The following is a 26321-nucleotide window of genomic DNA, read 5'->3' on the forward strand; positions in this document are numbered from 1 at the left end:
GTTGCTGATCTTATGGTTGACCAACTTGGTGGACTTGCTCAAATATCACAGCAGCTTTTCACATCCAACATGTCTAATCAAGACTACCAGGCCATTATGCTTTCCTACCAGACAGATGTTGAGGAACAACAAGCTAATATAGTTGATGAAGCTGGTGAGGATGCAAACTGTGACAAATGGCTGGATAATGAGTTCGCTATTGAAATGGATGTTGTACTAACCCAATTCAGGGAAGAATATCTAACCATCTTGGGGAGCAATGCTAGATCTTTAATCCCAGAGGAGGTATATGATGCAGTGAATAAGGTATACAAGGCTCAAATCAAAGCTTTCCATAACTTTGGAAAAGCACTTCAGATTACTCTCACTGGGCATCAAGACAAGATAATGAAGATGGTTAGAGAGAAGATGGATCAAATCATTCCCTCACAGAAAGAGATCAAGAACAAATTCACAACTTTTGCTGATCAAATGTCTATGTATGATCTAAGTGGGGTGGAAACTAGTATCAAGAATATGAGAACTTCATTTGTAGCCCTGCATGACCAAGTTCAAAAACATATCACAAACTCCAATGACTCAAGACTGAAGCTGGATCAAATGCATTCAAGCAGATACACTCCTTCAGATTTGCTCATGGAAGAAATTAAGAAGGTTGTGCAGGATACTTTTGGGGTCTGTACTTCATCTCAATCCTCATCTCACATGCAAGTTCAAGAACTTCAACAGCAAGTGTCTTCTCTCCAATCTTCTAATGTCTCACTAAGTGCACAAGTACAGGCTCTCACATCTTTGGTGCAGAGTCAATAGAAAGATATCAAAACCCTGGTGGATTCTCACAAGCATCTCCAAATGCAGATTTCGGTTGCTTTGGGAACTATCACGGGGAAGCTCAACATACCACTGCCCTCATTACTTGAAGCTATAAGGCCAGAATTACCAACTCCCCTACTCATGCCTGTCACCAAGAATAAGGGGGAGATTGAAGTTAATATTCAACAATCCAAGGATGCTGGTAAATCTAAATCTAAAGAGCCTATCACATCAGTTCAACTTGGTCAAAGTTCTTCACAAACTCAATAATTTCAAGATGTGGGAAAAGAAAGACTCATCAAGGCTGCAGAAGGACCAAATCAAGATTAGGAATTCAGTGAACTTCTTGCAGTCCTGAGGATGTCTCTTCAAAATAACTACATCAGATACAAAAGAGCATTGGCCAAGACTATCAACTCCATCAGGGAAGTAGTTGTGAATGTTGAGAACTACTTACAGAAGAGGATTGTTGTCAACATCAATGATGGTGGTGTGGACAGATGTCTTCAGGTGTCCATTTCAAATCTCAGAACTCTAAGGGCATCTGAACTGGATGTTGTGATTGACAAAGTACATGTAGTCATCACAGAGGACACCCAGCTTCTTCATGAGCTCAAAAATGCACAGGTAGCAGCTTTTCCTGAAGCCTATCAATATCCAAACAAAGGGGTGGCCTACATCCGTCCAAGAACCAAGCAATGCAAACAGCTTACTGTTCCCAAAAATTGTGCCAGATCAAACATGAGGCTGATCATGACTATTCAGTCTGCTCTAAAGTACAAAAAGAATAAGAAGGCTGAAGATGTGGAAATGATAAGGATCTTGGACAGGTATCTACTGAATGTTGACACCATGTTTCCAACCACTCAATTCAATTTAAAAGATGACAAGGATGATGATGAGCAGAAGCATGATGAGCAAAAACCTTCTGGCTCAAATCTAAGACAATCTTCTAGAGAAACTGGCAATAAAGAAAAGGAGAAGAAAGGAGATGAAAAGAAGAAGGAAGATGAGAGGAAGAAAGGGGATGAAAGGAGGAGAAAGAAAAGACAAGATGGCTCAAAATCACAACAACAAACCCTAAAAATCCAAATTAACCTAGCTCAACCCTCTAAGCCAACAAACTCAAACACTAAACCACCTCAAATCTCAAAGCCTAAATACTTGTACAAACAAATTGCTAACACATTTCTGAAAATACCAATCACATCAAATTAAACATTTCTCAAGAAAATCTCAAACCTACCTTCTGCTAAACCATCAACCAAAATTTACTACAAGTCTGTTGGGAGAAAACCTAAGAAAATACAAGTTACTGAGAGGGCCATCTGGAATTACTATAATCAAAGTGATTTTCTACCTCTAAACTGGTGCATCTCAGATGAAGATTACTTTCAACAATTAGCTGAAGAAATGGTCAGAGTTTGGGTTGTAACACTAAGGGAAGTAAGAATCTACTATCAGGATGGGTCTTTCACATTTCTTGGCAGCAACTTAATGGACACCTTTTCACCCACATAAATCAAGAGAGTGATAAGCTTATTGAAGGATAAGGATACTGCAACTAAGGTATGGAGATCTGTTTTGGCTGAATGGTTGGTAGAAAGGGAAGAAAGAAGAGCAAGAAACAAGGCTGAAAGTGAGGAGAGAAAGAGAAAGTATGATGAGGAGATAGAAATGTACATTCAAAAATCTGAAGATCTCAAGGCAAAAGGGATGAGCAGAGTTACCAAGGATGGAAAATTCCTAAATGTCAAAGCTGGCGCATTCTCAAGATTTAGGATTGATTTACTGAGTAGTTATTCAATACATGACAAACTCAAACTTGTGGAATCTTTAAGAGGGACACCAATTATAGAGTAACTTGAAATTCTTGTATACCTGAAGGACCTCATTATAGAAGAAACAGGAGATGAGACATTTGTCTGATGTGTGTATCTGTTAAACTCAAGGAATCACCTAATGTATGAATGTTATATTTGTGTCAATTTGTATGATAAGTTTATTTGTTCATTGTAGCTTAGAGTTAGTCTTGTTAACATGCATAAATTTGTGATAAGCTATCTTCTCACAAATTGGGGGAGATTGTTGTGCAAGACATGCCTGTACTATAACTAGACTAAGTCAAATTGACAATCCTAAGTAAGTTGTATGATAATCTAAGTTTGAATTTTGTATTGTATCACTTAAGTCTGTAAATGTGAAAATATATTAGACTGGAGTATTTTTCTGTAAACAGTCTCAAGCCTAAGAATAAACTCTGGAAGAACATCATGAAGATCATGCCTCAGAGAAAGTGTGAAGAAGCTTGGAGTTGAATAAATCTGTTTTGGGAAGAACATTGTAAGTCAAGAAATCTACAAGTCACATATTAAGTGTTATAGAGAAGTCATTCGAGAACTCCAGAATGACTTATCGAGAAGTCAAGAAAAGCTTATATAGAGAAGTCTCAGAGATAACGACAAGCCAAATTGAAGACATGAAGATTGGAGATATCGATAAGTCATTTCTTTACTAGAAGACTCTGAGATATCGACAAGTCAAAATATCACTAGAGAACTGAGAGATATCGATAAGTTGATTCTACATGCAAAGAAATGGAGACCTCGATAAGTCAAGTTCATTCGAGGACTCAGAGATCTCGATAAGTCAAAATTATACTCGAGAACTCAGAGATCTCGATAAGTCAAGATTATACTCGAGAACTCAGAGATCTCAACAAGTCAATTTCACATTCGAGAACTCAGAGACTTCGATAAGTCATAACAACTATAGAGTAATAAGAGATCTCGATAAGCCATTATACTTGTCGAGATGTCTAGATCTCTATATACCAAATTGGAGATATTGAGGTAAAACTCAAAGTAAAGTGCAGACTAGTTAAATACTCAAGATTATCAATCAACAAACAAATCAATCAATGATTTGAAAAGTCTACAAAAGCAGCTTGAAGAGTACAAGATCAAATGCCAAGATTAACTGAAAAAATAAAGCCACAGACATGCACGATTTGCAAAGATACACTAAGCCAGAAATAAAAAAATTTAGTTAACTTAAAGTAGGGTTTAGTACATGCTATTGCATGTTGTGTAAAACTAGTGGTTACTATTCTATAAAGTAAACACCGGATGCTTTGTTATAAGCATAACAAATAGATCCAAATTCTTGTAACTCTCAAGAGAGAAGCTGAGTTCTTAATATATCAAGAACCCAGAAATTTGTAGCAAAACACTAGCTTGATATTTATATAAAATTAAGTGAGTTTTGAAAGATAGTGTGTTCATGTACATGTTTTATCATTTCTGTTAAAGCATATTATCTCTATAAAACAGATTACTTTGTTCACCATTCATAACAGTTTAAAAAGCCATTAAAATTATCTAAAATACATTTATCCCCCCTGTGTTGTATTCATTACCTAACAGGGACCACTCAAGAAACTACATGTGTATGATCAAATGGGTAATCAAGGAAATTAAGAATAGTGCACTAGGTATGGAGGAAATCATGCCGATAGAGAATATCGTTGGAACTTGGGTGCTTGTTTTCATTGTGGGGAGGTTGGACACAAGATCTCGCAATGTCCCAACAATCCACCACCAAGAAAGGAGGCATTCTCCAAAAAGGGAAATGGGCGTGTGTTTCATCTTACCGGAAATCGTAACTAAGGTACGAATTATGTCAAGAATTTTATGCATGTCTTTATTTAGAGTAGAAATTTGGAGGACCAAATTTTTTTAAGGTGGGTAGAATATAACACCCCTATTTTTTGTTGTATTTTTTTATAAAAACATTTATTTGTTTCATTATCATTATGAGTCTTATTGGTGAATAATATTTTGATAATATATTTTACTAGTTTGACCAAATAAATATAAATAGATTTTCTTTTTCTTTTTCTTTTTAAAATTTGAATTATTAGTTAAAAATGGAAATGAGCTAATTATAATTAATAGCATTTATTAAAAGATTTTAATTATGAGATAATTAAGAGCAAAATCAGGGTTTTACATGATTATATAAGAAACCTATGGTATTAGTGAGCGACTTGTACAGGCTCTTATCAGGGACAGGTACAACCCTTTCTTTGATTTACTTTGTTTTGCTTTTGTTTGTTTTTGTTTTCATTGTGTTTAAGCTCTCTATTTGTCCCATGTTCACCTGTTATCATAGAAGTAAGTTGCTAAATGTATATTTTATTGTTATGTGTCAGTTTCCTCTGCCATACTCTAAACTGTATGTATTGTATTCTTCTTTGTGGGCAGCCGGTATGATAAGAAGTCTTATACGTGCAATTTAATTAGTTGACTTGTGCATGCATTGTATTATATATCAATTTTTGAAACCATATCTGCCATATTTTGATATCTCTGTGCCTGGTTTTGAATTTACTACATCATGGTTTATGTTAACGTAGATATACTAGTTTAATTAGAATTTTATACTACTGTGTTTACATAATATGCATACTAGAGTATTATTTTAAGTAGATCAAAATATACATGGCCATGATTTGTGAGTTGATAATATAAATGGGAATGTCCTTGTTATTGATAGATCATTTTTGTACGAAAATCATACCTTTGATTACAATATAACATATATAAATTATTCAATAAAATAAAATAATTCTTCGCATGTATTTTGAAAAATAATATATTTTATGATAATTAAATTCAAGAATATTTTCTCTTTTCCATCACTAAATTATTAAGATACTATTTATTTGTCTTAAGAGGTGCTATGTGTAATTATAAGTATACTATTATTTTAGTTTTTTCTTTTAAATGATCTAGTTGGTCAACTAAATTAAGCTATAACCTTGTTTCATAATTTATCTAATTTTTTTTATGAATATGTAATTATGCTTCATCTCTGTTACGTGTCAGGTGTATGGACTAAAGTTGTATGTAATTCACATTTTAAGATTTTGAAACCATAATGACCTTGCTACTTTACAGATTAGAACTCGCATGTCTTATTGGGCCTTAAGGCCCATTAGCCTTGTTTTTTTATAATCTTCATGATATTATGTGAATGATTAATTATATAATAAAATTATCTATACTTTGGTAATATAGTTGGCGATTAATTATTGATTTAAATATTATCTAAGTGTTATGTGGTTTCCTAATTCAGTCACAATTCGAGGTAAGTGATTTTTCGTTACTCACTAGTATTTAAATTAATTAATTCATTTTATTCGACCCTTTTTCTATATCAGAAATATTTGATTAATTTTGATTATAAAAAATTGTGATATTGTAAATAGAAAAGACTTTTTAGATATTCCCAGTTTTAGTTACGTATCGATTTATAGAATCCGGCCACTGGATAGTGTGGCGCATAAAACTAGTTAACGCATGTTCCAGAACACATAGATACCTTGTTAGGCTTTGTCTTAGCGAGGGATGTAAACTAGCCCTTATCGAATTATAGAAGCCGTGTCACTGGCATAGTGTGACCGTAATTTATAACTGTGGAATAGATATGACTCCGATAATTTGGAACTGTAATTGATTTAAAGTCTGAAAATTGTTTTAGAAAATATTTTGTGAGTCATTGAACGATAGTTACTTGCTGGGCTTCGTAGCTCATTTTTGTGTGTACATTTCAGGTTTGGACTTTCGAAAAGAATAAGAATGACTTGGACATGCTGTTTGGACTTTTATTTATTTCATATTGAACTTTATTATTGAATTATTGTTCGAGCCGCGCCTCAAATTTTAGTACTTTGAATTATGTGTTGACTTTTGATATTTCGGGTTAGAGAAACTTGATCAGTTTGGTTTAGAAATTGAATTGCGGGCCCATCAGTGACTTTTGGAGACAACAACAAAGGTTTCACAATGGGATATGGCAATTTGGTTTCTGAAAATGTTGTCATTGAAGATGTAGCACTGGAAGATGGTCTTGAGGTGAATCTCCTTGGTGTCAGTTAATTCACAGATAAAGGAGTCAAGGTTTCATTTGACAAAGGATAATGCTCAATTTTCAGCAAAAAGACCGGTGAAGTTGCTTTAAAAGGATCAAGAAAGGGAAGTTTGATTATTTCAGATTTATACTCGGTAAATGAGGATGAAATATGCTGCTTCTACACCAACTCATCTGTTGAGCAAAGCAAGTTGTGGCATAAAAAGTTCTCTCATCTGAATTACAAAGTTATCAATACCCTGGTGAAAAAGGAGTTAGTGAGACACATGCCAAATTTGGAGTTTGCTCAAAATGAAGTTTGTGAGGCTTGTTAAAAAGGCAAAATGAAGAGATCTAGTCACAAGAGCAAAACTGTGAATTCTATAAGTGCACCTTTGCAACTCATTCACATGGACCTATTTGGACCAGTTAATGTCTTATGTTAGGTCGCACAACACTATAGAAGGGGGTTCAATATAGTGTTTATACAATCAAATCGATTTATCAACACAAGTATGTAACAATAATCAAGTATATTCAATATAATAAACTCTGTTACAATAGAACAGTTGTTCTCTCTCACTGATGAACAATATCACTAAGAGCTTCTAGGTTACAATGTATAATCTTCCTCGTGAATGATAACACATATAGTGTAAACCCTAAGTTGTGTTTATATAGTACACAGTTACAAGATATCTTCTAATTGATATGGAATATAATTCTGTCTCCTAAAATATATCAATCAGATATTATCTTCTACAAGTCTTTTAGTCTTTAAACTCTTCATGCATATCTTCTATTATTTTAGTCACGATCCTTTCCTGTAAATCAGCTGCTTTCCTTATCTGAAGTATCCGCACTTAAGTCCTAATATAAATCCTGACGGCCTTAAGTTCTGATATAAGTTCTGAATTCAGTAAGTTCTGATTTCCAGTAAGTCTTGATATTAAATTCTGAAACTAAACACAACAGATTAAACATGACATCTCAAATATATCTAACAATCTACCCCAACTTGTAAATTATGCAAAATATACAAGTTAATAGATTTGATGATGTCAAAAACATTTAAGTACAAATGCAATAAGAGTTTATTTAGACAATTAACTACAACTTACAGTCGTTGTAGCTTTTACCAAATTTACTGAGTCAATCTGAATCCAAAGTGATTCTTGACAAAGTTTGATATCAGCGTTTTTTCTGCATTCCTCAGGACTTGAGCTAGTGTAGCTTTGGCTTGCTTCAATTCTTCATCTTGACTTCCAATCTGGTAGATTGCAGTCTTAAGTGCTGAGATATGATTTCTTTCTAAACTATCACCAAGTCTGATCACCCTTGGATGAGAAGAGTCTTCATTATAGCACATAAATTTCTCTTTCAGAATCACCTCAAGTTTAGCAGAATTTTTCTTCATTGGAATTTCACTTCCATAATCTTCAACTATGTTTGGAACAAATTTTGTAACCCTTGATCCAGAAATTCTTGCTTTATCTCTTATGGTCTTTATGATGAAATTTGACCATCTCCTGGTAATATCAGACTTTATCTCCAAAAGATAATGAAAAAATTGAAGTTCTTTCAGAGATTTGTTCAACACTTCTGATTCTGACATTTGATATGTTCTTCCATCTTCAAGAAATAGAATCAGTTTTTCTTTGACATTACTTTTATCATGAGCATCCAGTACCACTTGAACAGATATAACCTTATCAAGGTGTTTCTGTGTAACTTCTTCAAGAGGTTTGTCAGTCAACAAAAATGGATCTCTAGTAAGTACTTCAACTTCTGTCTTGATCTTGGATTCTTCAAAACCTAATCCAGCTCTGTCTCTTGCTTCTTTGACTTTCAATCCAACAGTCATGAAATCAGATAGCAGCTGGCTTTTCTTAGGATCGGATGGATTAACATTCTTCCATAGGAGTTTTCTCTTATCAGTAACTGTCAATTTGTTCAAATCAACTTGAGCTTTGTCAGAGGTTGATATCTTGATGACTTTATCAGAATTTGTTGTTTCTTCTGTAGCTTGCTATTCTTCAGTTATCTTCCTTCTTTTCAGAGTTTGAACAGTTTCATCTACTGCAGCAGCAACATCAAATACTTGAACCAGTTCGCATATAGGTTTCATCAGGATTTGAGGAATCTTCATCTCCTGTGGCTTTGTTGGTTCATCAATCTTTCCTTTACCTTTATCCTTGGGATCAATTTCAACTTGTGATCTTGTCTTGGGCTTTGAACCCTCAGAGCTTTCCTTGATCACAATGCCTTTTGCCTTAGGCCTTGGAGGTTTCTTTGCATCAGAAGCTTTAGACTTAAGTTTTGTCTTCTCAGCTGCAAATCTAGCTTCTTCCTCCTTGAGTGTCTCTAAATCCATTCCAGGATTATGCTTGAAAAATAGTCTTCTAGCAATTTCTTCATCAAGTGTCTGAATCTTGGGATCTTTATAATAGAATGTAGTCTCCCTTCCCTTGAGCTTTAGAGTTTGCAAGAACTTCTGAGAGTCTTGACTTTCAGCTTGAATCAGAACATCAGAACTTGATATCAGATTTTGATCATCAGAACTTGCTTTCAGAATTTGAGCATCTACAGCTTCAGAACTTGTCTTCTTCTGTATAGAAGATTTGCTAGAATCAGAAGTTAGTTTCCTCGATGAAACTTTGCTGTTTTGCCCTTGACCTTGACCCTTGCCCTTGCTAGGGTTTCCCTGGTCATCTCCTTTATCATCTTTCTTCTTCAGTACTTGAATAGTAGAGCATTTGGACTTCACCACCTTCTCCCCCTTTTTGGCATCATCTGGTAGGAGTAAAGATAGAAGAAGTTCTACTGAAGATTGGATTTCATTCAGTTGAGCTTGTTGAGAGGCTTGATTCTGCAGGACCTCAGTCAATTGGGCCTGTTGCTTTTCTTGAACCTTCTCAATAGCTTCTACTTTCTCATGAATAGGTCTGATAAACCTGTTCTTGTCCAGCTTGATCATCAGGTCCAGCTTATCAGCATATTTCTGTAGCTTATCAACCTTGGCATGAGTAATAGAGTGTTGACCTTGAAGTGCTTTGGTACTGAGAGCTGTGACTTTGAGTTGAGCTTTAAAGTCAGAATTTGTCATCAACTCATCAGCTTTAGCAATATGATCTGATAGAACTTTTGAGCTTGGAATGAAATCAACTTCATTCCACTTCTTGGTCCATTCCACACCTCTGTGAGTTTCTTCCCATGGAACAAGAGCAGCTTGTTCAACAAACTTTTTAATCAGTGCCTCCTTTCCAAGAGTTTGAGCTGGAGTGTTAACTGGAGCTGACTCTCCAGAACTTGCAAGAAACTCTTCATCTTCTGACAACACAAGTGTGTGTGTGGCTATTGGAGATTCTGGTACAACTTCATCCGTTTCCACATACATAATTGGAGTATTTGGAACTTCAGCATTTATTGGAGAAATATGTGAAGTTGTCACTTGTCCTTGTGGAGCTTCCAGAAACATGACAGATGGAATTATCAGCCTTTAAAAGTCAATTTCAGGACTTAATCCTGAATCTTCAACTTGAACATTTTCTTTCATTGGAGAGACATGAGGTGTGATCACTGTGTCAGGAACAGTGTTTCCAGGTGCTGGAAGGGCTTCAATAATTGTAGGTGCTTTTGAGATCAGAGATTCCTGATCCACTTCCCCAGCTTCTGTAGTATCCTCAGATTAAGGTTGTGCCATATGCCTTCTGAAAGAGATATGTCCTAAGTCCAATCACGTATGAGGATTTAGGAATAACTTTTATGTAATATGTTTTGATTTCATTGATATTAATAAAAGACTTGTTTTGTTTTTTATTACGGGCTCTATCTATTTAAGTGTTTAAATAAGATATACCACAGTTTAGAGTAAATTTTTTTATGGATTATGATGAGATCATAATAGTGAGACCTAAAAGATGATAACTCTAAACTTAAATAGTTCCTGGTCATAGGATTACTAACTGGTAATTAATAATCCGCAAAGATTGGTACATACTATGCTTGCTCCCTTCAGGAGGATGTCTGTTCTCTTAGGCATTTGTGTGGTGACACTATAGCTAGTATGCAGGTGCTTATTATAGAATAAGTTCACTGAACATGACTCGCACAGCTGAACAACTGATGGAGTTCACTCACGTGTCAGCAGTTGTTCACATAGTGATAGTTGTACAAGTATCCTTAGACTTGAGGTCATCATAGTCATCTTGTGTACACTGAACTATTCTTTGGTTTAGTTCTTAGTCTCCAGGGACAATTATTAGGGCTCTACTGGGTATAGGAATTTGTACACGAAGATAGTGTATGATCAATAAAGGATCTACCCCTTCCAGTGAAGGAAGAGAATGTTCAAAGCTGATCCACTTATGCTAGTTCAGAAATCTCTGGCCAGAGTGAATGAAATTAGAAAGGAGTTTCTAATTTACATAGAACTGAGCATAGTGAATGGGAAAGCAAATGATTAAATTAGATAGGCTTGACACAAGATCCATGCCTTGTATTTAATCAGGACATTGGTGGGTAGAAGGAGTTAATTGTACGGTAACTATTCACTGACAGGTTCTTGGTATTCTAAGCAGTGAATTCATATAATCCGGATAGTCGCGATATGTTGAGAAACATCACTCACGATGTAGAATAAATATAATTATTCAGTTAATTATATTTAATGAATTTTAATATTCATATAAATAATTAATAAAAAGTTTATTATTATTTATTTCTACTACCGGCATAATATTGAACCTACAGGGTCACACCATAAAAGAATATTTCCTTTGATGAATAATGAGAGAGAGAATTATTTTTCTAAATAGTTAAGAAAAAGAAATAATGATTAAAATAGTTTTAATTATTATTAAAGCATTTTATGAAGATAAAATATGGGGGTTAATATATATAAAGATATATTATAAAACCCTAGGAGAGCCCTATAAATAGAATGAGATGGATGGCTCATTTGATAAGACACACAACTTTGGTTTTGTGAAAACCCTAGCCTCCATCTTCTTCTTCTCTCTCTCTCTCCCAAAACTCCATTTTTATAAAAGCTTAGTTTTTTTTTATAAAAAGGTTCATCGAAGCGGATCGTTCTTGGTGGATACCGGTAGAGTGCTTCACACACTAAGGAGCGACTGCTAGCACTCAAATTATTATAAAGCTTCGATTCACGAGGTATGATTTCGATTCCTCGGTTTTTCCCTTCTATATGTTTTTCTATATGTGCGGTATATGGTTTTTACGGAATAATTATTATTTCACGCTTCCGCTCATCCGTAAATTCCTTCATTGGCATCAGAGCTAGGTTCTGCATATAGAGATTCATATAAAAAATTTCAGATTTTTTAATGTATGTATGGATTTATTATGATTTTTGCAAGTTTATTTGGATTTAATTATGAATCAATTCGAAATAATTTTTGCATGAGATTTTGACTACTGATCTGGGTTCTACAAGTGTTGTAGATCATCTAGATATTTTTTTCATAATTTTGTGATGTGTAGATTATTTGTTATGAATTTTTTAAAATTGTTTTAATTAAAATTCATGAAATAATTATGCATGTGAATAATTATGATTAAAATTTGCACAAGGACCCATGGCTGATCTGGTATTTTTCTGCTACTCCCTGATTTGAGAAATCATATTATTTTTATTTTTATTAATTTATTAATTAAATGTTAATTAATTTATTAATAATAAAATTAAAATAATATATTAATAAAGAGTTATTAATGAGGGAGTAAAGGGAAAAGGGGGGGTTAAATCTCCTAGATTGTAACGGCAGCAGGCAAGCAAACAGGCACGGCAGGTAGTAGGAACAACAAAAAAAAAATGGCAAAAACCTGCTATGGCTGTGCAGGCGCGTGCGCTGCACGCGGGGAAGGGGCTTGTTGCGCATTCCGTGAATGCGTTACACACTGTTGCGCATTTACGGAATGCGTTACACGCGTAAATGGCTCAACAGTATTGTAACGCATTACGTACATGCGTTACAGCCCGTATGTTCTCATTAAATTTGATTTTTTGGGAGTTTCGTAACTCCGTTTTGGGCGTGCAATATATCGTTGGATTCGTTTTTCCGAGACGGATCTAATGGAGTGGTCAAATATTTTTTATATAAAAGTTTTGAACTATTTATATTCCCGAAAGTGTTTTAAAGCATGTTTTAATTATTTTAATTGCTTTTAAATGCTATAATAAATCCATACATCATTATATCAATGTGTGACATGATATTAATTGCATGCTTACTTGTTTATTTATTTTTATATATGAGATATATGCCTGTGTTTACCATGCGATGATAGATTTAGGTGAACTTAAATCAATATAAGGCGTGCTCTAGAAAAGCTAGAATAGGAATCGTTTCTTGCCTTGACAATAATATTATGAATACAATCATGAGATTCTTGTGTTTATGAAACACATAATTAAATATGAATTTTCAATTTTGAGAGAAAGGATGATTCTGTCAACAACAGATTTCTATCTGTAAGAAAGGGTTATTAAGTGACGCCTCTTGACAATGCTCCACCCGATCTGGGAATCATCTGATTATCGATTATTGATTTGAAATATTTAATTTAAAAGGAAGAATCTCTTTATAATATGATTATGATTGTAACGTAATATAATCCCTCTAAAATTAAATAATATCAAGTAGTAATTGGCCAATGACACAACGGGCTTGTGTCGGTCATAGCCTTCCAACATGATAGAAAGTGGTTCTTATATTTTAAATCATTGTCGTTTCGTGCTACAGCCGAGGGCTTTGATTTTGAAATAAGAAATACTTGTCTATTACATAGAGATGTGTACATTGAATTAGAATCTAAAGGTCGTTACGTGCCACAGCCGTGGGCCATTGGAGACTGATTCAATTGTACGGAATGTTGGGTTAGACTTGACTTAGAATATTGAGTTTGTCGTGCCACAGCCGTGACTCAAGTATTCAAGATGCTAAAGTTTGATTAGGGAATAACATAAGATGTAATTGACAAGAGTTGTCTGCCTATTGAACATCACATGACGTTTCGTGCCACAGCCGAGGTTGTGTGATGGAATGTAGGATCCCTATTCCCACTAGCATTATGAATGCTTAATTTTTCACGTAGGGGGTTGAATAAATTATATAAACTAGTGGGAGCCACTTATGAATAAAGACCCGATTCATATAGTGTTTTTGAAATGAAATTGAATATTTGCTAAGTGTTGTTATGTGTTTATCATTCAAAGATTTACTATATTCGTTATGTCTTCTGCACTATCACTCCGGAGTATACTAGATGCTCACAAGTTGACTGGTCCTAATTTTGATGAATGGCTTCGAAACTTGAGAATTGTTCTCAGGGTGGAGAAGCTGGAATATGTGCTTGACTCACCTAAGCCTACTGAACCTGCTAACGATGCACATAATGATGAAAATGTTATGTATCGTAAGTGGATAGATGATGCAAATGTTGCTCAATGCATCATGCTAGCTTCCATGAACATTGAGCTACAGAAGCAATATGAGCATATGGATGCTCACACTATCCTTATGCATCTACAAGAGTTGTATGATGTGGCAGGGAGGACAACTCGATATGAGATATCGAAGGAGCTGTTCGGTTGTAGGATGTCTGAGGGATCATCCGTGAATGACCATGTACTTAAGATGATCAATTTGATTGAACGTCTTGGACAACTTGGTTTTGCCATGGATGGGGAGCTGAGCCAAGACTTGGTCTTGCAATCACTTCCGAGTTCGTTCTCGCAGTTTGTTGTGAACTTTCACATGAATAAGTTGGATGTCAGCCTGGCTGAACTCCACAACATGTTGAAGACTGCGGAATCGAATTTTCCCCCTAAGAAGAGTTCTGTTCTTCTAATTGGTGAAGGTTCCAATCCTAAGATAAGGAAGAGGAACCCTTCCAAGAAGAAGAAAGTAGGTGAAGAAAAGCCGGTTCCACCAAAAGCTGAAGACCCCAAGAGCAAAGTTGTTTGCTTTCACTGTAACAAGGTGGGGCACTGGAAGAGGAACTGCAAGGTTTACCTTACAGAATTGAAGGAGAAGAAGGGTAGTGAGACTACCGCTTCTGATTCAGGTATGTTCATGATAGAAGTGAATATGTCATTAAATCAAATTTCTACTTGGGTATTAGATACTGCCTGTGGTTCTCATATCTGCAATTTGTTGCAGGGACTAAGGAGAAGTAGGACTCTTGAGGAAGAGGAGGTGATTCTACTGATGGGAAATGGAGCAAGAGTTGCTGCTAAAGATGTAGAATCATTTCATTTACATATACCTACGGGCAAGACTATTATTTTAAATAATTGTTATTTTGTTCACTCGATTGTGAGGAATATTATTTCTATTCCCATGTTAGACTTGGCTGGATTTTCATTTATTATTGAGAATAATGAATGTTCTATTCTTAGAGATAATATTCTTTATGGACGTGGTACTTTAAATAATGGTCTGTATAAATGTGACATAATTTACTTCAGATTGAACAAATTAATAAAAGAAAAGGGATGATGAAGATCTCACTTCATTGTGGCACTGCAGTCTCCATTTAGTGGACATGGAGAGAGGGCTGCAGATTTGATAGGATTGGTACACACAGATGTATGTGGACCAATGTCTACGCAAGCCATGGGTGGATTTTCATACTTCATTACTTTCATAGATGATAGATCTAGATTCGGATATGTGTTTGATGAAACACAAGTCTGATGCCTTTGAAAAGTTCAAAGAGTATTAGTATGAAGTGGAGAAACAAACCAAAATGGTATTATAACTCTTCGATCAGATCGAGGTGGTGAATACTTGAATGGAGAGTTTCTAGATTATCTCAAATAAAAGGGTATAGTCTCCCAGTGGACTCCTCCAGATTGGTATCTGAAAGGAGAAATCGAACTTTGTTAGACATGGTTCGGTCCATGATGAGCTATGCGAATCTTTCAGTATTCTTATGGGGTTATGCATTGGAAACCTCAGCATATTTACTGAATAAGGTGCCTTCCAAATCTGTTCCTCAAACTCTATATGAGATATGGAAAGAAAGGAAACCGAGTCTTAAACACGTTAAGATTTGGGGATGTCCAGCTTATGTCAAGAAAGTTGACCCAGATAAGCTGGAATCTCGATTCGTAAAATGTAGTTTTGTGGGATATCCTAAAGAGACTTTAGGGTATTACTTTTACACTGATCATCGGGTGTTTGTCTCCAGACATGCTACTTTCTTGGAAAAGGAGTTTATCCTTGAAGGAAACAGTGGGAGCAAAATTGAACTTGATGAAGTTCAAGAAGCACAAACTACTACGGTTCAAGTGGAAACACCTATTCAGACTGAACAACCTTCTGTGGAACAACCCATTCGTAGGTCAGGGAGAGTGTCGCGCCAACCTGAGAGGTATTATGGCCTTGTCATTGAAAATGACAATGAGTTGTCAATCATTGATGATGACAACCCTGTGACCTATAATGAGGCTATGAGTAGTGTTGACTCAGAGAAATGGCAAAGTGCCATGAAATCCGAAATGGAATCTATGTATACGGTATACAAAAGATAGATCAGAGCAGATGGCCAGGTGGAGACCTTTAAAGCCAGGCTTGTGGCAAAAGGATTCAATCAAAGGCAATGGATTGACTTTGATGAAACCTTTTACCTGTAGCCCTGTTAAAATCAGTTCGGATTTTGCTTGCGATTGCTGCTTACTGCGACTATGAGATCTGGCAAATGGCCAGATGGTTTTCTTTCCAAGGGAAATGAAAACCTAGTGTGTAAGCTGCTACGAACCATATGTGGTTTAAAGCAAGCTTCTCGTAGATGGAACATCTGTTTTGATGAGACAATCAAAGAGTTTGGTTTTATCAAAAACGTAGATGAACCATGTGTCTACAAAAGGGTTAGTGGGAGCGCGGTAACATATCTTGTATTGTATTGAAAAAGAGTTGACACACATAACAACATAGCAGACCCACTCACAAAGCCACTTTCTGAAAGTCACTTTGATCGTCATAAAGACAAGATGGGTATTAGATACCAGAGTGATTGGCTTTAGTACAAGTGGGAGATTGAAAGAGATATGTCCTAAGTCCAATCACGTATGAGGATTTAGGAATAACTTTTATGTAATATGTTTTGATTTCATTGATATTAATAAAAGACTTGTTTTGTTTTTTATTACGGGCTCTATCTATTTAAATGTTTAAATAAGATATACCACAGTTTAGAGTAAAGCTTTTTTGTGGGGTTTAATATATATAAAGATATATTATAAAACCGTAGGAGAGCCCTATAAATAGAATGAGATGGATGGCTCATTTGATAAGACACACAACTTTGGTTTTGTGAAAACCCTAGCCTCCATCTTCTTCTTCTCTCTCTCTCACCCAAAACTCCATTTTTATAAAAGCTTAGTTTTTTTTATAAAAAGATTCATCGAAGCGGATCGTTCTTGGTGGATACCGGTAGAGTGCTTCACACACTGAGGAGCAACTGCTAGCACTCAAATCATTATAAAGCTTCGATTCACGAGGTATGATTTCGATTCCTCAGTTTTTCCCTTTTATATGTTTTTCTATATGTGCGGTATATGGTTTTTATGGAATAATTGTTATTTCACGCTTCCGCTCATCCGTAAATTCCTTCACCTTCCTGCTCTCATTTTCTTAGATCTCCTGGATGGTGTAGAAATATGATCTGCATCAGAGTTTGCAGATCTTTTCCTTTTCTGAATTTTAGACCCTTCAGCTTCTACTGTCACAGGTTCTGATGCATGAACCTGGACTTGCTCCTCTTCTTCATCAGATTCATCCCTTAGTATCATCCTCCTTCTCCTTGGTGGAGATTTAGGAACAGATTTTTCCCTTGAAGGTTTGGGTCTAGATGTTGTAGCAGATGGTTGTGGTTGAGAAGATTGAGCAGGTTGGACATAAGTTCTGATGATTGGCTGTTGTTGAGAGGATTGTGCTGTTTTAGTTGTGGTTGGACGTGCTGATGGAGGTTGAGTTGGTGCTACATTATGATATATGGTACTATATGTGTGAGAATTAGCATTAACTAATAACTGTTTGACTGATTGAGGAATTTGGGGGGGTCTTAGTATAGTCTTCTTATTATCAGTAGATAATAAGTCAGTGAAAGCCCTTTTAGCAAGTTTAAAGGGTTCAATTGTCTCACTAAAATTCTGAGGTGCATCAGAACAACATAAACTGTATATAAGCTGACTGAATCTAGCAAAATAAACTGTGTTTCTATCTTCTGTCATCCTATCACCTATGAAACCTAACACAACACTGGCATAATCATAATGAGTTTGATGAATTAGAGCATACCCAATTTGTTGACTCAAGATTGGTATAGCATCAAAATTGGAGCACTTGTTGGCAAAAGCTTTTGTAATAAAGTCAAAGAAAAAACTCCACTCCCTCCTGATGTGGGGTCTCTTCAATTGTCCCAGCTTTGCCAAAGACTTTTCATAGCCCAGATTTGCCATCATTTGTTGAAGAGCTGGCTCCTCAATTGATGAATTGAAGATGCAATTTTCTGGCAAATATAGTGCTTGTCGAACAGTTGACAAGGTCACCACATGCTTATCCTCCCCTGTTGTAAAGATAATACTTGGGGACCCAGCATTTCCACCATCATCATAAACACCACTCCTCTAAAACTCCAGTACTTGAGTTCCTGAGAGTGCTTCTGGTTGGGTCAAAGCATACCCAATCTCACTTTGAGAGAGAAAGTCTTGTATGAAGTGAAGATCTGATGGAGCTTCGTCCTTGCTAAGTATGGCCACATAGTTGTTGGGGACGAACTTGGCTCCTTTAAAAATGATGTCCTTTGGTGCCATTTCTGTGAAAAATCAAGTGAGAAATAGAGTGTACACAAGGTGTTTGATAAAATGCCTGTAAGAAAATAGCTTCAGAGAATATTAGGGAGAGAGAGAATAGGAAATGTAGGTAAAAGATGGTAAAATCTTTTAATTCCCATATATATACTCTCTATTTGACAACAGTTATAATTGAAGCAGAACAGACTTTAGACACCTGTCATGCAGTAAAGAGTCAAAACATTATTAGTGGGCACGGGAAATAAGCAGTAATAATTGTGCACATGCAATTGTCAAGGCATACACGTTTCCCACTAACCAAATAATTGTCACTGTTTTTCTCTCACTAAATTATTTTCTGATAAATATGACCGTTACAGTAAATACTACAAATAAGTCAAGTAAATAAATAATGCCACGTAAGCATCAGAGTTTCCATCAGGATTTGCATAAGAACTTGACCATTATTAGAATTTAACGGTCATCAGAATATGGCTTCTGTACTCAAAATATGAATGTCTGTTCCTGTGATTCTTCACACAAATACTGACTGGATTCTTCAGAGTTTAATCATCAGAATTTTCATCAGAACTTGTCCTCAGAATTTATGCAAATAATACTTAACTATTTGTCAAAAACAACTTAATCACCACAGTAATTTTCATCATTCATATGGAGTGAGAGTGTGTGCATTTGCAAATAATAAGAAAATGATTAAAGTATGATAAACTTCAGTATATCTTAGAAATAAGGCATAACTAAGAAAAGTGCTTTAAATCTGTCTTTAATTTTGAAGTCTACTATAGAATAAATTTATGCAAGAGTCCATCTCAACTGTTTGTGCTCATTTTATGCATCTTTTGACATTCTTTTTACAGTGGCTTCTCAGTGTAAATGAGTCACAACTGCTATCAGAATTTATGCTATTATCAGAGTATTTCTCCAGTAATCAGAGAATGTAAAAAGTTATCAAGAAAAATTTATTTGCTTTTCTAATGCATATAACTTAATACTAGTAATGCACTTGGGTCTTCCCTTTCACACATTTACTCTAGATCTCAAAAGAGTACCTGACTTCAATTTTTTTTCTTCTGATAAGTGAGGCTTATCAAGCATGTAGTTCATCCTTAAGATTTACTGACATCAGAATTTGACTTTTAAGAAGCAAAAATCTAGTTTGTGACTTAGTAATAAGATACACAAAGTAAATTTGACTAAGCTCAAAATCAGAGTTTGCTTGTGTTATGGATTTCCACATAAATAACTAATTCAAACATGGGATACATAGTTTGTTAAAGGCTACTAAGTCAGCATCTAACAAATAATCCTCATTGGATTGAATAGTCACAGAACATTCAAAACACTATCAGAGTATAAAAAATCACATCAGATAACAATCAATATTTAATATATTACAGTTTAAGCACATATTACATGGAAATAAGACAATCTGTAAACACTGATCATAAAGTCTGATGCATGAGAACAAAAACTAAGCAGATTTTGAGAAAGAACCTGAAACCATTCCAAGTTCATTTACCAGTCTTGTAAAAGTAGCTTCACATAGTGGTTTTGTGAAGATATCTGCTAGTTGTTGGTCTGTTGGAACAAAATGCAATTCCACTGTACCTTCCATCACATGTTCCTTTATGAAATGGTACCTAATTCTGATGTGCTTTGTCATTGAGTGTTGAACTAGATTACCTGTCATAGCAATAGCACTTTGATTATCACAGTAAATGGGTATTTTAGAAAATTCTAACCCATAGTCCAGTAACTGATTCTTCATCCAAAGAATCTGTGCACAACAGTTTCCTGCAGCAATATATTCTGCTTCTGCAGTTGATGTGGAAATTGACTTCTGTTTCTTGCTAAACCAAGAAACCAATCTGCCTTCAAGAAATTGGCAGCTTCCACTAGTGCTTTTCCTGTCTATTTTGCATCCTACAAAATCTGCATCTGAGTAACCTATTAGCTTAAAATTTGATTCTCCAGGATACCACAATCCTAGATCAGCTGTACTCTTGAGGTACTTGAAAATTCTTTTCACAGCTATTAGATGAGGTTCTCTTGGATCAGCCTGAAATCTTGTACAAAGACAGGTAGCATACATGATATCAGGTCTACTTGCAGTTAAATAGAGTAAAGAGCCAATCATACCTCTGCAGTTAGTAATATATATTGATGCTCCAGTATCTTTATCTAACTTGGTTGCAGTGGCCATGGGAGTGGATGCAGTTGAACTATCTTGCATTCCAAATTTCTTGAGTAAATTTCTGGTGTACTTGGATTGATTTATGAAAGTACCTTCTTCAGTTTGCTTGACTTGAAGTCCCAGAAAATAGCTAAGTTCTCCCATCATACTCATTTGATATCTTGACTGCATTAGCTTTGCAAACCTTTCACAGAGTTTTCCATTTGTAGAACCAAAGATGATATCATCAACAAATATTTGTACCAAAAGTAAGTCTTTTCCATGGTTGAGGTAGAACATCTGTTAAATCCACTTTCCAGAAGGAATTGAGCTAAAGTCTCATACCATGTTCTTGGAGCTTGCTTAAGGCCATAAAGTGCTTTATCAAGTCTGTAGACATGATTAGGAAATTTTGGATCTACAAATCCTGGAGGTTGTTCAACGTATACCTCTTCCTCTAATTCTCCATTGAGAAAAGCACTTTTCACATCCATTTGAAAGACTTTGAACTTCTTATGAGCAGCATAAGCCAGAAAGATTCTTATGGCTTCCAATCTAGCAACTGGAGCAAATGTTTCATCATAATCAATACCCTCCTATTGAGAGTAATCTTTAGCAACCAGCCTTGCTTTGTTCCTTCTAATTATGCCATCACTGTCAGTTTTTTTTCTGAACACCCATTTTGTGCCAACTATTGATCTGTTCTTTGGTCTTGGCACTATGGTCCAGACTTTATTTCTTTCAAATTCATTTAACTCTTCCTGCATAGCTTGCACCCAATTAGCATCTTGAAGAGCTTCATCCACTTTCTTTGGTTCAGTCTGAGATAGAAAGGAATGATAAAGACATTCATTTGATGTTGATGTTCTAGTTCTGACACTTGCTTCAGGATCTCCAATTATTAAGTCAGGTGTATGTGCTTTAGTCCACTTCCTTGCAGATGGAAGTTGATCTCTAGAACTGGATCCTCCCCCATGATCCATGCTGTCTCCATTAGCATTTTCTGATGCTCCCCCTGAAGTTATGCTCTCTGAAATTTCAGAATTTGAGTTGGATCCTTCAGGAATTGAAGAATCAGAGTTTCCAGAATTATCAGAATTTGGCTCATCAGAATTTGATGAAACAGAACTTGAAGAGCCAGTGACAGGTTCTGATTTTTTTTGAGAGTCTTGAGATGTGGTAGGATCATTAGCTTGCTCCCCCTGAACGGGTGCATTTTCCCTTGGAGTAGTTACCACAGTTTCAAAGACATCAGAATTTAACCCGTCAGAACTTACAGGATCAGGATTTATGTCATCAGAATTTACAGAATCAGAATTTAAATCTTCATTTTCAAATCTCAGCTGATCATGATCATTGAAATCTTCAAGTCCAGTAATCTTTTTATCATCATAAGATACATTGATAGATTCCATGACAACCATTGTTCTTAAATTGTAGACTCTGAAGGCTTTTATGGAAAGTGGATATCCAATAAAAATTCCTTCATCAGCTTTTAGATCAAATTTTGACAGCTGTTTAGGATGAGTCTTAAGAAGAAAACACTTACATCCAAATACATGAAAGTATTTCAGATTTGGCTTCTTTTTCTTCACCATCTCATATGGTGTTTTTCCATGCTTTTTTATGAGTGTAGCATTCTGTGTAAAACAAGCAGTCTGCACAGCTTCATCCCAAAAGTAGGTTGGTAGCTTTGCTTCATCAAACATAGTTCGTGCAGCTTCAATGAGAGTCTTGTTCTTTCTTTCTACAACTCCATTTTGCTGTGGAGTTCCAGGTGCAGAAAATTCCTGTTTTATTCCATGCTCTTTGCAGAACTCTTCCATGATTGAATTCTTGAACTCAGTGCCATTATCACTTCTTATGATTTTAACAGAATCTTTGACCAACTTATCCAGCTGTCTGACATGATCAGTTAGAGTAGATGCAGTTTCATTCTTCTTGTGCAAGAAATACACCCAATTGTATCTTGTGAACTCATCCACTATAATCATAGCATATTTCTTCTTTGCAATGGACATGACATTTACTGGACCAAATAGATCAACATGCAGTAAGTGATAAGGCTCAAGAATTGAGGATTCAAATTTGCTCTTGAATGAAGATTTTCTTTGTTTTGCCTTTTGACATGAATCACAAAGGCCATTAGGAGCAAATATTGATTTTGGCAGTCCTCTCACAAGATCTTTCTTTACTAGCTCATTTATGTTGTTGAAATTTAAATGAAAGAGTCTCTTGTGCCAATTCCAGCTTTCTTCAATTGATGCTCTACTCAACAGACAGATTGCAGAACCATCAAAGTTTGTTCAAAGTCTGGCTTCATATATGTTACCATGTCTGTAACCTTTCAGAACCACTTTTTCTGTAGAATTACTTACAACTTTACAGTGTTCTTCAAAGAAATCCACATGATAACCTCTGTCACAGATTTGACTCACACTTAGCAGATTGTGTTTAAGTCCTGAGACAAGAGCTACTATTTCAATGATGACATTCCCAAGATTGATATTGCCATATCCCAGAGTTTTTCCCATATTGCCATCTCCATAAGAAACTCCTGGACTAGCTTTCTCCACAAAGTCTGATAACAAGGCTTTATTTCCAGTCATATGTCATGAACATCCACTGTCCAGAACTAGGATGTTTTTCCTGTTGCCCTGCAATCACAAAGACCACTATTGGTTAGTTTTAAGGACCCAGACTTGCTTGGATCCTTTGGCCTTTTAAGTTTGTTAGCATTTGCAGCGGATTTAATTTTAGAGTTTATGCTAACATGCTGTTTATCAGACTTTATATCAGACTTTGCATCAGACTTTACACTAGAAGGAATTACACTTACTTTCTTCAAAGAAGGTTTTATTTGATAATAATCATAGTACAGACTATGATATTCCTTACAAGTATAAATGAAATGCCATAAACTACCACAATGAAAACAAGGATTTTGTGGTTTAAACCTAACATACTGACTCTTAACTCCTGATCTAGGAGGTAAAGAATTTATATCTTTCCTGCAAAAAGAAGCAAGATGGTTAGAGTTTCCACAATTATTGCATTTCTTTCTAGGAGCATTAGGAACAGGCATATAATTATTGCTTTTATTCACACCTTCCTTTCCATTCCTATTTTTCCTACCTTCCCTGACCTTGTTCACATTTCTAATCTATTTCAGCTTATGCTTAAGCTGCTTCTTTGTCATTAAGCCTATGTTAACTTCAGCTGGTTTATCCTATTTTAATTTATCAGAAGTTGACTTTTCTTTGACTTCTGTCTTAGAATCTTTCATCTTTTCAGAATCAGACTTAACAGTTTTTGCTACAAACTTAACAGGATTTACCTTTGGCTTAACAATCTGTTTAACAGTAATTGGCTTAATTGGAAATGTTTCTTTCTCACTTTTATCATCTTCATAACCTAAGCCCTCTTTCCAGTTTCCACTACTTAGTATATTCTGAGTTGTTTTTCCAGAGTTAGTCCAAGTTTAGATGATTTCTCTTTCCTTTTCTAATTCATATTTAAGAGATTTATTCAGTTTTAGCACTTCATCTCTAACATACAAAGCATCATCTCTTTCTTTCTGAGTTTGATGGAACATAACTAACTCTTTTTCTAAATAGTCATTTCCGTTTCTAAGAGCAAGACTTTCAGATGTTAATGTTTCATTTGTTAAAGTCTGATCTCTAAAACTAATGAACATGGTTTTAAGATATAATCTCAATTCAGTAATATCATCAATATGAAAAGCAAAAGTTGTTTGAGGTACCTTCAATTCAGAACTTCCACCTTTCCTGGAAAACTTCTTGCCCTTTCTGAATTTCTTGTAGGCTATCTTTGTGATACCCTTCACCATAAGAACACACAGTTGCATCATCTCTGCATCAATATCCACTTCAGGTAAACTTTCAGTTTCTGAATCATCATCATCAGAATCTGATGATTCTGAATCAGACTTTATGATGAGAGCCTTTCATTTGCCCCTCTTTGAGATAACAACTTTAGGAGATTCCTCCTCAGCTTTAAGAGTAACTGTCCTTGACTTTCTTCCATGCCTCTTACTCCTTTGATCCATCTCAAGTTCATGAGTCTTGGGCATACCATAAATTTCATCAAGAGTAGTTTCAGTAAGGTCATAGCTGTCTCTTATGGTAGTAGACTTCAAATCCCAATTTTCAGGAAGAGCTAAAAGGAATTTTAGATTTGAATCTTCAAGATCATATTCCTTGTCCACTAGTGACAGATCATTCAAGAGTTTGGAAAACCTGTCATATAAATCAGTTAATGACTCATCAGCTTTTGAGTCAAAGTGCTCATACTCTTGAGTAAGTATAGTCTTCCTGTTCTTTTTGATTGCATCAGTTCCCTGGCATCTTGTTTCCAAAGCATCCCATATCTCCTTTGCAGTCTTACATCCAATTACCATGTTTGACATGACATTGTTAATTACACTATGCAGCAGATGCCTTACCCTTGCATCTTTGGCAATAGATGAGATGTCTTCAGCTGTGTACTCACCTTTCTCCTTTGGTATGGTCTTTGCTGGTTGATCAACAACTGCAACAGAGAGCTTGGTAGGCTTATGTGGTCCATCATTAATTCCATCAAGGTATACTGGATCTGCTCTCAGTATGGGAACTCTAATAGTCTCATATCGACTGTGGGTTTGAGTGTTTTGGGTATCTTGAGTTTTGGTGGGCTTAGTTGGAGTTTGTCTTTCTTCAGACATGATTGATTGTTTGGATCTTACTGTATGTGTGTTAACAGAAAGGCTCTGATACCACTTGTTAGGTCACATAATACTATAGAAGGGGGTTGAATATAGTGTTTATACAATCAAATCGATTTATCAACACAAGTATGTAACAGTAATCAAGTATATTTAATATAATAAACTCTGTTACAATAGAACAGTTGTTCTTTCTCAGTGATGAACAATATCACTAAGAGCTGCTAGGTTACACTGTATAATCTTCCTCGTGAATGATAACACATATAGTGTAAACCCTAAGTTGTGTTTATATAGTACACAGTTACAAGATATCTTCTAATTGATATGGAATATAATTCTGTCTCCTAAAATATATCAATCAGATATTATCTTCTACAAGTCTTTTAGTCTTCTAACTCTTCATGCATATCTTCTATTGTTTTAGTCACAATCCTTTCCTATAAATTAGCTATTTTCCTTATCTGAAGTATCCGCACTTAAGTCCTGATATAAATCCTGATGGCCTAAAGTTCTGATATAAGTTTAGACTTCAGTAAGTTCTGATTTCCAGTAAGTCCTAATATTAAGTTCTGAAACTAAACACAACAGATTAGACATGACATCTCAAATATATCTAACATCTTATCCATCTCTAGAAAGAAATATGCACTTGTGATGGTGGATGACTACTCAAGGTACACATGGGTAGAGTTTATGATTATAAGGATGAAACTCCGCACATCATAATTGAACACATCAAGAAAATTGAGAAGCAGGCTGAAGATCAAAACTGTGTAAAAAGATTGAGGAGTGACAATGGCACATAATTCAGAAATGCAACCTTAACTGAATTCTGCAAGGACAAGGGCATT

This window comes from Apium graveolens, chromosome 6 (genome assembly GCF_009905375.1).
Source record: "Apium graveolens cultivar Ventura chromosome 6, ASM990537v1, whole genome shotgun sequence".
NCBI classification, from domain to species: Eukaryota; Viridiplantae; Streptophyta; class Magnoliopsida; order Apiales; family Apiaceae; genus Apium; species Apium graveolens.